Below are 13,040 nucleotides of genomic sequence, written 5' to 3'. Positions count from 1 at the left end.
GCTCGTCGGTGGTGGTGGAGCGGGGGAGGGTGCGGGGGGTCGGCGGCGGCGGTGGTGGAGCGGGGGAGGGCGCGGTGGGTCGTCGGCGGTGGTGGAGTTAGCGGGGGAGGGTGCGGGTGGGATCGAGATCGAGATGGAGGGGGAATCGAGATCGAGATGGAGGGGGATCGAGATCGAGTGTCCTCATGAATATTCAATATTTTATCATATTGAATATGAAAAAATATCATCAAATTTGAAAAAATATTCATGAATTCAAAAAGTGCCCACGAAATTTAAAAATATTCATGATATCAAAAAGTGCCCATGAAATACAACCGAGAAATGAAGACTACGATTTAAATACAGTCGATCTTAGCTAGCTATCTGTTCATAATCTTCTTGCCCTTCTTTTTCGCAAATGGAGTTCTTCTGTGGAACAGACGTCCTTTAGGTAGGGTGGTCCTGCTTCTTCTTGTGGTGTATGCTGCTACTTCATCGTCGTCGTCATGTTCGATCTTCGGGTCGCCGTACTTGTCGAAGTCTTGCTCATTGGCTACTCCATCCATTCCGATGATCTTCCTTTTGCCTCTCCTCACGACAACATGACTGGGATTTGACGGGTCGGTAATGAAGAAGCATTGGTCCACTTGGGAAGCCAGTACCCATGGCTCATTTTTCGCGGTGATGTTTGCGCCCGCGGTCTTGGATTTGGCTTCGGGTATAACCATGGTGGTGAAATACCGGTCTTCTTTTAGGACGCTCTTGGCCCATCTGACACGGAACATCGGGACCTTCTCTCCAGCGTAGCTCAGCTCCCAGATCTCCTCGATCCTTCCGTAGTATCTATCCTTGTCATTACCGGTGTAGGATTCCATCGTTACCCTGGTGTTCTGATAACCATCGCTCTTCATGTCCTTGTCCTCAGTGTAGAATGTGTAGCCGTTGATATCGTACGCCTCATAGGTCACCAGGTTGTGCTCGGCGCCATGTGACAAGGCGAATATGAGTTTTTCTTCCGCGGAAGAATCCTCATGTAAAGGGTATGACAGAAGCTTCTGCTTGAACCAACGCGTGAAACATGAGTTGTGCTCTTTGATTATATCTTCGTCCGTCCTCTGTTGGCCTCGGTCATTGTACGTCTTCTCAATAAAGGTTTTGTGCTCTACCACCCAAGGATCGACCACGTCTATGTGTTGTAGCGCGACTAGGTTTGATCTTTCAAAGTCGGCGAGTCGACCCTCGAAGTCGGCATGCATTTCGTGGCGACCCTCACGGTGACCCCATCCAGCGAGCCTGCCGAGGTGCCAGTTGACGGGCAGACCAACGGGGTTCTCGATGCCTAGATAATTCGTGCAGTAGGAGATGCACTCTTCGGTCAGAAAGCCCCTGGCTATACTTCCCTCTCGACGTGACATGTTGCGAACGTATCCTTTGATGACACCATTCATCCTTTTGAATGGCATCATGTTGTGCAGGAATGTCGGCCCGAGTTGGATGATATCCTCCACGATATGGACCAGCAGATGCACCATAACGTCGAAGAATGCGGGCGGGAAGTACATCTCAAGCTCGCATAGTATCACCACGATCTCTTCCTGTAGCCTTCTGAGTTGCCTCACGCCAACCGACTTCCGAGAGATGACGTCGAAAAAGTTCCATAGGCCAAATAGCGTTTCACGGACGTGCACGTCCATGATCCCACGAATTGCAACTGGAAGTATCTGCGTCATCAGCACGTAACAGTCGTGAGACTTCATCCCGCTGAACTTCTGCTTCGCTGGGTCTAGGTATCTGCTTATCTTCCCCACGTAACCGTAAGGAAGTTTTACTCCTACGAGGCAGGTGAAAAACTGCTCGATCTCCTCCTGACTTAGAGTGAAGCACGCGGGAGGGTAGTCATTTCCGGTCTTCTTGGCCTTTTTGCCTTTGCGACGACTTTCTGTGTCCTGCTTCGCCTCATCATCATCATCATCATCATCATCATCATTAGCGTGAAGCTCCTGCCTGATGCTCATTGATTTCAAGTCTGCCCTTGCTTTCGGCCCATCTTTGGTCCTCTCTGGCATGTTGAGTAGGGTACCAAGCAGACTCTCGCACACGTTCTTCGTGATATGCATGGCATCAAGGCTGTGAGGCACACGGTGGATCTTCCAGTACGGCAAGTCCCAGAAAACAGACCTCTTTTTCCATACCTTCAGCAGCGGCTCTGGCGCCTTTCGCTTCTTTCCTGGCTCTGGCGCCTTTTGCTTCTTTCCCGGCAGTGGGCAATCTTTCCAATTTTTCAACAGCCCGTCTATTTCCTCGCCACTCCTCGTACGCGGGTGTCTTCGGAGTTCGGTTTCACCATCGAACAGATCCTTGCGTTTCCTCCACGGGTCATCGTCGCGAAGCCACCTTCGATGTCCCATGAACACGGTTTTCGAAGACCCGGAATCTCAATCTAGCTGGCGATACGTTGTGTCATCCATGCACCTGACGCATTCAAAAAATCTGTGGACCACCTGCCCCGCGAGATATTCGTAACCGAGATAGTCGTGCACCGTCGTGAGCAGTGCGGCTCTCATAGGAAAATATTCTTTCTCTGCGGCGTCCCACGTATTGGCTGGCGTTTTCCATAGCGTGTCTAGCTCCTCTTTCAGCAGCCCCAGATACAGATTGATGTCGTTCTCTGGTTGTTTCAGCCCTTCAATTAGCACACTCATGTGAATGTACTTCCTCTTCATGCACAACCAGGGGGGGAGGTTGTACATCCACACAAATACAGGCCAGGTGCTATGTGTGCTTCTCTGGCTGCCAAACGGATTGACTCCATCGGTGCTCGCGCCCAGCACGATGTTCCTTGGATCCTTCCCAAATTCTGGGTGTTCGAAGTTCAACGCTTGCCACTGGCTCCCATCCTTAGGGTGACTCAGCATCTTGTCTTTTTTATTTATCTCCGGATCATTTGCGTCATCTTCTCGCTTTTTCTCCTCCCTATCCGCGTGCCAACGCAGGAGCTTTGCTACCTTAGGGTCCGTGAAATACCGCTGCAGACGAGGAGTGATCGGAAAGTACCACACCACTTTTCGAGGAGCTTTCTTCCTCTTCTTGTATCGAGTGACGCCGCACACTGGACATATGGTAGACTCCGCGTGCTCGCCCCGATAAATGATGCAATTGTTCATGCACACATGGTATTTCACGTGCGGTAAATCCAGAGGACACACGACTTTCTTCGCCTCCTCAAAACTGGTCGGGCACTTGTTCCCCTTGGGAAGACGTTCGTGCCAGAATGACATGTTCTCGTCGAAGCATGCGTCGGTCATTTTGTGTTTTACCTTCATCTCCAAAGCCATGAGCGTTACTTTCAGGCGGGTATCCTCGGGTCTGCATCCTTCATACAATGGAGTAACCGCGTCTATCTCCAGTTGATCCAGGTTTGCTTTCTCTCGGGCGGCAGCTCTTGCGTTATCCGTCTGCTTGAGAAGCATCTCTTGAATATGAGGGTCCTGCACCCAGCCCATCGATGGTCCATCATCGTCTGCTCCTCCGGCATCTAGATCTTCATGATCATGCCCTTCGTCTGCTCCGGCATCTTCCTCATCATCATGTCCGACATCTTCTACATGATGATTGTGTACAGCATCACCGTCGTGATCATGTCCTGGAGATTCTTCGTCTTCTCGCCCGCCCGAGCCGCGGTGGTTGTCTTGCTGCCCTTCCTCATTTCTTGCCCGGCCCCCATGGACGACTCCATAGTCATCTTCATCACCTTGCCACCGATAGCCATCCATGAAACCATGCAAGAGCAGGTGGTCCCGCACCTGCCCGGAATCCGGGTCCGCAATAAGGCTCTTCAGTTTGCATCTTCGACACGGACATCTTATCTCCGTCTCGTTCTTTTGAAGCATCTCGGCCTTCGCGGAGCTCAAAAACCTATTCACGATGCCTTCGGTCATCGTGCGGACCATGGTCGCCTGTGGGGTAGAGCAAAACAATATTTTAGAACCAAGAAAAAATTTGGCATGACTTTCCCTAAAAATAGGACCAAAAAGAATGCATAGTGCCAAAATTCTCGCCGAAACGGAAATGAATCAACATTCCGGCAAAATATTGGCAACTATCGCATTTCAAATACCGATACCTGCAAACACAAACATATATGCAACACCACAAACATACATAGATCTAGCTAGGCCACAAAAAGTGCATGTGCACGTTGTTGGAGCGAGCTAGGGAGAAAAAAAGTAGATCTACAACATGAAGATAGCTTTCCCCTTACTTACCTATCAAAAAAGGTAATTTTAACACTTAATTTTGATGAATCTATGGTGCAAATGAGGTGAGGAGGAGGAGGCAGCCAACAAGCTTAGAGAAGGAGGTGGGGGGAATGAGGTGGGAAAAGTGAGTGTGTAAGTGTGGCTGTCCAAAAATATCTAGCTGGTCTCAGGTTACTAATGGCGCACCACAGAGACATGCGACATTAGTAACCCAACATACTAATGGCGCACCACACAGACATGCGCCATTAGTAGATTTGCAAAAAAGTAAAAAAAAATTATACTAATGGCGCACCGTGGCACAGTGCGCCATTACTAGTTTAAACTAGTAATGGCGCACTATGCAACGGTGCGCCATTAGTAGTTTTGTAAAAAAGTAAAAAAAAATATAGTAGTGGCGCACTCTATGGCTGGTGCGCCATTAGTAGTTCTAACTACTAATGCCGCACTCTGCCCGGATGCGCCATTAGTATGTTTGAAAAAATGAAAAAAAACATTTTGTTACTAGTGGCGTACCGTGTGCCTGGTGCATCATTAGTGTCTTCCACACTAATGGCGCACCAACAGATGGTGCGCCATTAGTATATAGTAATGGCACACCACATGTCTGGTGCGCCATTAGTGTCAATTCCATCTATAGCCCTTTTCCTAGTAGTGTGCACCATATCGGGAATTGCGGAGGGCGGGCATGATTCTACGCGGCTCCACTAGCGACATCATTTTCTCATCCTGTAGAGAGTTGTGCATATGTATAGAACCATTGGAGGTTGAGCTCTCAACTTGCATGGAGGGCATCAACCTCGCCCTGCAATGGATGGAGTTGCCGATAGAAGTAGAGACGGACTGTCTTGTCGCTCTTAAGATGATTAATGACCTGGATAGGGACCGGTCTCGCTATACCATGTTGGTTGATCAAATTCAAAGACTTTTGAGGAAGGGAGGATGTTCAAGCTATCTCATGTTCGTAGGGAACATAATGGTGTAAGTCATTGTCTGGCCTCCTTTGGACGGGCATAAGGTCGCACTATGGTGTGGTTAGGTTCAGGACCAGGAGACATCCCTAATATTTGTAAGCATGACTTATGTCCTGATTGATGAAATAAAATTTCCTTTCATCCAAAAAAACACCATATCCGCATCCAGACGCTACAATCATGGTGGTTAAGTTGCAACTTAGTAAACAAATAAATAGTAATTACTGTATTTTAGAACATACAATATTTTTTTTGTTAATGATAGGAAATCCACTCGCTTGATTGGTGGCATGGGGAAACCACTTTATGTTCTTCCTTCCCTCTTCTTTTTTCTTTCTGTGGCAGTCCCAGATAACTATTTCTGAGAGTGCCAACTCTCGTCGGGATTTGGCCTTCCATCGCTCTCTTTCTCCTGCAGAATTGGAACAGTGGCATAGGGCCGGGCGGACAAAACCCGGGGCCCTGTGCCAAACTAAAAAATGGGGCCCTGTCTCACTAAAAAATGACCTAACGAGCAATTATAATGTATATATTAATATATATATCAAGCAGAACTTTTTCATAATATATATAATATAATAGGAAATATGCCCGTGCGTTACAACGGGAGAAAAATAACATCTCAGCATTCCCCACATCCGAACACACACTCTTTCATGTCCTCTATGTGAACACAACGCCCGATCTATATTGTCGCTTATCCTCCTTCCTGTCATCGTCGGCGGTGGTAGTTCAACCTTGTGTCAGTGGAACAATGTGGGCGGCGGCCGTCAATAATGAGAGGAGATAGTCGGCAGTAGTGCTCGGCCGCGTCGGGGTGTCGTTGGTTAGCGCCTCGCCTATAGTCACCTCCTCCATGAACCGATCTGTTGTCAGTGTTGCAAATATAATTTGCAAGTAAGTTTGCTACAAAAATTATAGACCTAGGCATGACTCTAAAATAGTCATATACATTGTTTCTGACCTAGTCAGAGTTGTGGTTGCATCCTCGTTTTGTTGCTACACGGCGATCTTCGAGGCACGGTTGCTTCGACCACTCCTACGACGATGTAACCGGATGAATTACTAATTATAGGGCATAAATTTTGTTTGATTGTCATAATTAGCTCATAACCAAGCATGAATGTCCCTTCATTATCAGGGTTTATTCTCTTCAACTATTTTTTCGCTCATGTGCCCATATTTTTTATTAATTAGAGCAAAATCAACATATTCTCTTTTATTAGCATGTGCCCACATTTTTTTTCAATTATAGGCTATAGCCAACTAGCATATTGTATTTTATTGACACGTGCAAGTTACCTCCGGCAATAATTTGTGGAGTACCTCGTTCTGCACATGATTCTCGGGACAACTTCCTTATTCTCACACAACCTTCTTATTTTCAGATAACTTAGGGACATATAAAAACTGGTGTGATTTAGTATAAAATTTCAAGGTGGGACTATTCCATAATTGCAAGCTAGCTGAGTTGGCTTTGTCCGTCGACACAATAGGGAAGGGCATAGTTCAATCCCCTCGCGCCCTTAATTTTTTGCTACTTGTCATTGTGACAGAAAAAGAAATGTGTGGTAAGCCCAATTGGGGATAAACAAAAAAATGGGGAACTACGTATGGAATGGACGAAACAAAATCTATATGTATATTTTTGCTTTTGGGGGGGCAGCTGCGTGGGCGCTACTATATGACGCTAGTTGCGTTAAATAGCGTGTGGAACGCACAACCGATCACGTCTGGGCCAGTTACTGGCAGACACCGAAATAATCATTGTTTGCAAGGCATGGTAATAATCTAGAAAAAAGGACGGGTTGAACGATTGAGCACATGACCTTAAAGACTCGAGCACGTTCTGCTAGCCATGGCAACAAACACCTACTGCTAACCAATGGCCAGTATGAATATTTAGGAACATACTGCAACGTCAAATTTATAAAAAAATATTTTTTAAATATGAATTGCCGAATATTCTTGGAAAAATGAACATTTTTTTAAAATTATGAATAATGATTTTAATATTCCATCAATTTTGAAAAAAAACATTAACACAATTTGATAACGCATCATTTTATGAAGACATTAACCTTTTATGAAAATAAAAAAATTGAATTAGTGACCGACTTCTGAAAATGGAACATGTTTTGAGCATTCAGAACAATTTTATAAAATGTGTTTTAAACCGGACATTATTTTGAATTTGTGAACAATTTACTAACATATGAATATTTTTTGAATTTGGAATTTTTTCTTAAATGAGTTTTTTTTAAATCCAAACAATTTTGGAAAACACAAATAATTTTTGTATTTTTTTTAATATGTCCTGAATTTCGGAAAAAAAATCGGAACGAGAAAAAAAATATTTTTCCCAAACATTTATAAAAACGAGAACACAATATTTTAATTCTGAACATTTTTTGTAAATTTGAAAAAAATCTGAACTTTGTTTGAAAAGTTTTAATTACAAATAAGGTAAACAAATTAATTTGGAAGGAAAAGTGAAACGGGCCGGCACAATTTTGGGCGGCCTGTGCGAAACTCCGACTATCTGCCGCATTGGGCGTCAAATAGAGTTTTTGCAGCTTCATCAGCAGGCAAATAAGTAGGCAAGTTGACTGGGCCACAGCGTGTCCGGCCCAAGTACGAAAATCTTGAGTTGTTAAATAAAAAAACAGACGAACGTACAAAAATTTAATACCATCTCGGACAGAAAAATATATTTCGACGATGAACGGATGAAAAAATTAGAAAAACACACCTTGCTTTATTAGTAGGTATAGATGTCTTACATAACAATTGGCAGTATCTTTTAGATAACGTAGCGAATTTGCGATGTCCTCGTCGCCATTTTTTTTCTCTGAGTGCTACCTCGTCGCCTGACCCTCTCATAGCGATCGGGAGGAGTCCCGGCGCTCCGTCCGCTCGATGGGCCTAGTCGCTCGCCGCTCGGCCCAGTTGCGCTTGACTATTACTACACCTATATAAAAAATATGGGCCCCCAGAATTTTGGGCCCTATGCGGGCCGCACCTTTGGCACCACTGTGGGGCTGGCCCTGCAGTGGCATCAAATTCGATGGTCTTACACTAAAAAAAATAATCAAAGTTGATGGTCTGGACTTGTTCCTCCTCAGGTGTTTTTTTGGTGAACTCGCTTTACTTCAATCTCATTATGGGTTCAATTACTCCGAAGTGCAAGGGTGTTTGGAGGGCTTTTGTTCTAATTAAAATCAAGATCTTTCTTTGGCAAGCTATTCGGGGAAAGCTCCCTGCTGCTACGTGTTCGGATCAAATTAGGAAGCATAATGCTTGGCCTGTGGCTACATGTTCTCTTTGTTTTTGGCAAGAACATTCTGACCATATTTTATTTTCTTGTGATTTTGCGGTCCTGTTGTGGAGCTGTACTCAGTTGGGGGTTAACTGGTCCCCATTATTACCTCTCGTCAGTTCTTGGTCTGGTTGGTGCGGCGTGTTTTATGGTTTTGCTTTGATGTTGTCAACTGGGCTCTCTGGACGACCCTTCGAAACCAGCTGACATTACTTTTAAATCTCTTACTCTTTTGCAGCTGTGTTAGCCTCTGGTTAAGAACTGTGATGTGGACGCCATGAATATGCTTATCTCACGCGTCAGGGCTACAACGATCTCTCCAACTCCATCGGTGCAACATACTGCTTAGCGACCGTCAGGGCGTCTTTAGCTAGCTTCTAATTTTGGTACCTGGCCTGCATGCCAATACTGAACTCAAACTTGGTCTGTTGTGGTGTGTTGCCTGGCGATTAATATTATGGGCGTGACGATGTTGTGAACCATTTGTGGCTTTATTTATAAAGTCACGCAATAGACTTTTCTCTTACAAAAGTGTTTATCCTTGATTTGATGACACCCAAATTATTCTTTTAAACGATTTATCTCTTCAGCCGCATAACAAAAGAAATTAAGGCCTTTTTTGCAAAGGAATATTTTGTATGGATATAAATCCCAAGAATATATTTCCGCAAAGATACTTTTGAACATTGTAACATAATAGCGGCAAATAAGGGCGTTTTGGCTCCCAAGCTCATAATGAGCCGGGGAGTAAATAGTAAATTTGCCAAAAAAATGTTAGAAGATAAAAGAAAAATCCAAATAATTTTGTTGTGAAAGATTCTTGAGTTTCTGATGTCCGTGCAAAAATTCAGCACATTTAAACATTTGACAAGCTCTCAGCAAAATAACAAATTTGGGGTCGACATCACGCACTCATGCATCTATCAACAATTTTTTTGTAATTTTTTGAATTTTGCTAGTATTTTTTTTCGAATTTACTGGGTGTATATGAGCTCAGGAGCCGAATTGGATATTCGCAAATAACTCTGATATGCTACTTTTTTATGTACTCTGACATGCTCCTTGATTCTGTACGGTTACAATATCCAGTTTTTAAATAAGAAGGGGTGTCACCACCTCCATTGCCGACCACGAACTCCCACTCGTAATATTGCTAAAAGTAGTAAAGATTACATGAACTTCCATCCCAGCAAGAGGAGAATTGGGAACAACGAAAGAACAATTAGAAATATACATACGAAAATAAGATAGTGCTCACATTTGGTTCAGTGTGCTTATGTTCCCTACAATAAAATTGGGACAAACATGCCAACACTGCAAAAAAATTCTTCTGGACAGATGTTGTACCAAGCGCCTGTCAACTACATATATTAAGTGACAATCAGCATCAAGGCAGGGAAGAAATTGAAAACAAGACTCATGTTACTTGCATCGAATTAGGATAGAGAACATGACAATTATCACCTGTGGACCGGCTGGGATAAAAATACATAAAGGACCCATCAACACCCAACCATTTACTGCATTTATTTGACATTATTTAGCATAAAATAAATTGGAACAAGATAGTCCAACGTACAAGGAAGTACTATAGAGGGGCATTGATGTGTCTAGCCCATTCCTTGCGCATCCGATAACAGCAGGTGGATTCCATGGAAACACAGAGAAGGATTGGCCCAATGGAAAGGAGAGGGAAAGTGGCACTCCAGCTCTGAAAAGAAAAAGTCTCCTTTCTAGAATTCCTCTATAGTCGCCGTCGTTGTTCGCTCACCAAAGGAGGGCTCAGCGTGGACTCGCCGTTTCCATTCACGCGTCTGGCACGCCCATCCCCATGGTTGTGGTCTGCTACATCTTACCACACCATCAAGGCTCGTCTCAGCCAAAGTTGGTCTCGCCCTCTGCAATGCCACTGCCCTAGCGCACGCCAGACGTGTCCTACTACCAGCTTCAGGGCCGCCGCACTGGCCACGTCCTCCAAGAGGAGGAGCACAAGTCCGGCTCCAAGGCCTCGTGGCCATAGCCACCAGCCAAGGCTCCGCCACCGTAAAACACTGGTGTCACGAGGAGAAGCAATGGTAGCACCGGAGGACGAGGTTACGTCGACGCGATTGTCGACTTCTTGTGGTTTGTGTTCAAGTGGGCCAATGGCGCCTATGCCGCCGCCATCTAATGAGTTGCTGATCGTAAACAACCATTCTAAAATGTTGAAAGTGCAGAAAGCGTCCAACTAAGTCACTGATGTTAGTTGAATTTAGTATGTCATGAAAAATTGAGATCACTAAATATTGTTGTTATGACTGGATCTTATGACTGAAAAGGAATTGCAGTTACTACTTGTACATGTGTGGAAAGAGATGTAATGGAAAATGTTTTGTTTGCTTGAATGTTATGACCAAATGAGTGTTCCAGTACGCTTTGTGCAAATGCAGAATTGGACAGAAGTACATATGCAGAATTGTTAATTGAACTGAATGTCAATTGTTGCTCCTAACTGAACTGAACTAAATGGCATCAAAAACTAAACTTGAACTAAAATAGATAACAACTATTGCTGGCACCCAGAACTGAACCTGAACTGAACTAAATGGCCACTATTGCCCATAATTGAACTAATGGAACCCAGAACGGAACTAAATGGTAACTATTGCCCATAACTGAACTGAATGCCGAAATTGTCCAGATTTGTAAATGACTGATAGACTGATAAGAAACTTGCCTACCTTATTATATACAGTCGTACTCGGTGCCGAGCAATTAATTTTTGTGTTTAGAAAATATCAAGAGACCTGAGCAAAGCATAGTTCGATCTTAAATATGATCCCTGATTCCCTGAACAAGAGTAAACAATTTTGTATGCGATATCATATATTTCTAAAAGCATACTAATCTTGCACAAACTTAGACAGGTACCAAAAATGTCAATACTATCATATTAACTCACCGGTGTTATTAATCCCAAAATTCTGGGCGTGTACTTGTCCGAAAGTCACCTAAGAGATTATTACAGGGGTAATGAAATCTTGTGTCCTACAAAAGAAGTAAGGAAATATCACTCGTCATATATGATAATATATAAATAATATTAGAGAGTAATTAGGCACCGAGAAGCTAAAACTGGAATGACTAACCATGATTCGATTGATGCCAGAGTAATTTGGACTATGGAAGTGATCTGTACTCTGCCAGCCTGAAGTACAAACACAACGCACTATACATAGATTGAGAGAACCAGACCACTTACATCAAAATGCTACGCACAGGTTGAAAGACAGAATAACTTACAAGGTCTGCCTTTCAGAAAAAAGAAACAAATCATGAAACACATATCCGCCCAGCTCCCAAAGCATTATAGGCATTTAACATTCATGGCATGAAGGAAAATTGGGTACCTGAGTTCCTCAGATTTGGAATACGACGTGTGGATGGAGTTAGGTGAAGTACACCTAGGCACCCAGGCCATATCCATCCAAGCAGGTTCTTCACAGATGTATGCAACTGGCTGTGTTCTACGGTCGCTGGATTTTGCGAACTTCCTGGCCATCTTATCTAGAGGAGCTCGTCCGGGATTCAAGTCCATACCACGTCACGCCAAGTGGAAGATGCCGGTCGCCACCGCCGGATCAGCCGGGTGGAGTCGTGAGGGGATGCGGTCCGGCAACTGTCCTTCGACGCCAACAGTCGCACCACCAGGGCGAGGAGGCACTTACGCAGGCAGATGGATGGTGCCACGACCTCCAGCTGACCTTGAATGATGCAGGGGAGTAGTTGAGGCGGCCTAGATCTGAAGGCGGCCTGTGGGAGGTCGCGGCGCCAGTGGAGAGCTTGGGGCGGCAGCGGCGCAAGGGAGCCAGGCGGCAAGCTGAGAGAAGGATCGGTGAAGGTGTTGCTGGCTGGCAAGGCGTTCGTGGGGTGGCACCATGACCTCGGGCATCCAAGGAGGAGGTCGTGCGAGGGGCACTCTTTAGGGAGAGGGAGGGAAGAGGACGAGACGTGCGCGTGGGTTTGACCGATCAATTTTTCTTTTTGGTAAGGGCCGATCAATTTTTGGGATGACATCGAGAAATAAGAGATCGAGTAACTCTCGGGCGCTCTCAGTGATTTGGATTCTTGGCCGTTGGATCGGGTGGCTTCATGCGATTTGGACCGTCCGATCTCGCCCCGGATTGATCTCAGCCGCTGGATCAAACCGATGACACTATTGCAATGAATAGTTACCTCTCGTTCCTGCCACCGCGTGTAAATTTGTTGCCCCGCTGAGGGCATTTTCGTCATTTCGCCTATAGGTGTATAAAAGTTGACCACTTGCGTGGAGATGACCTAGCCGCTCCCCACCCTGCACTCGCGCCCCCTCCCTCGTCCTCCCGTGTCCCAGCCACCGCTCGCCCCGCCCTCTCCCCTCCCTCTCCCTCCCTCAGTCCTCGCCGCCCCGCCCGCATCGCCGCCGCCCCGCTCACATCGCTGCCACCGACGCCCCTCAGACCACGTCGCGGTGACCTCTCTCCTCGT

Source organism: Triticum dicoccoides, chromosome 1A (genome assembly GCF_002162155.2).
Source record: "Triticum dicoccoides isolate Atlit2015 ecotype Zavitan chromosome 1A, WEW_v2.0, whole genome shotgun sequence".
Taxonomy (NCBI): Eukaryota; Viridiplantae; Streptophyta; class Magnoliopsida; order Poales; family Poaceae; genus Triticum; species Triticum dicoccoides.
The sequence above is the reverse complement of the archived record's forward strand: the minus strand, read 5'-3'. Positions refer to the sequence as shown.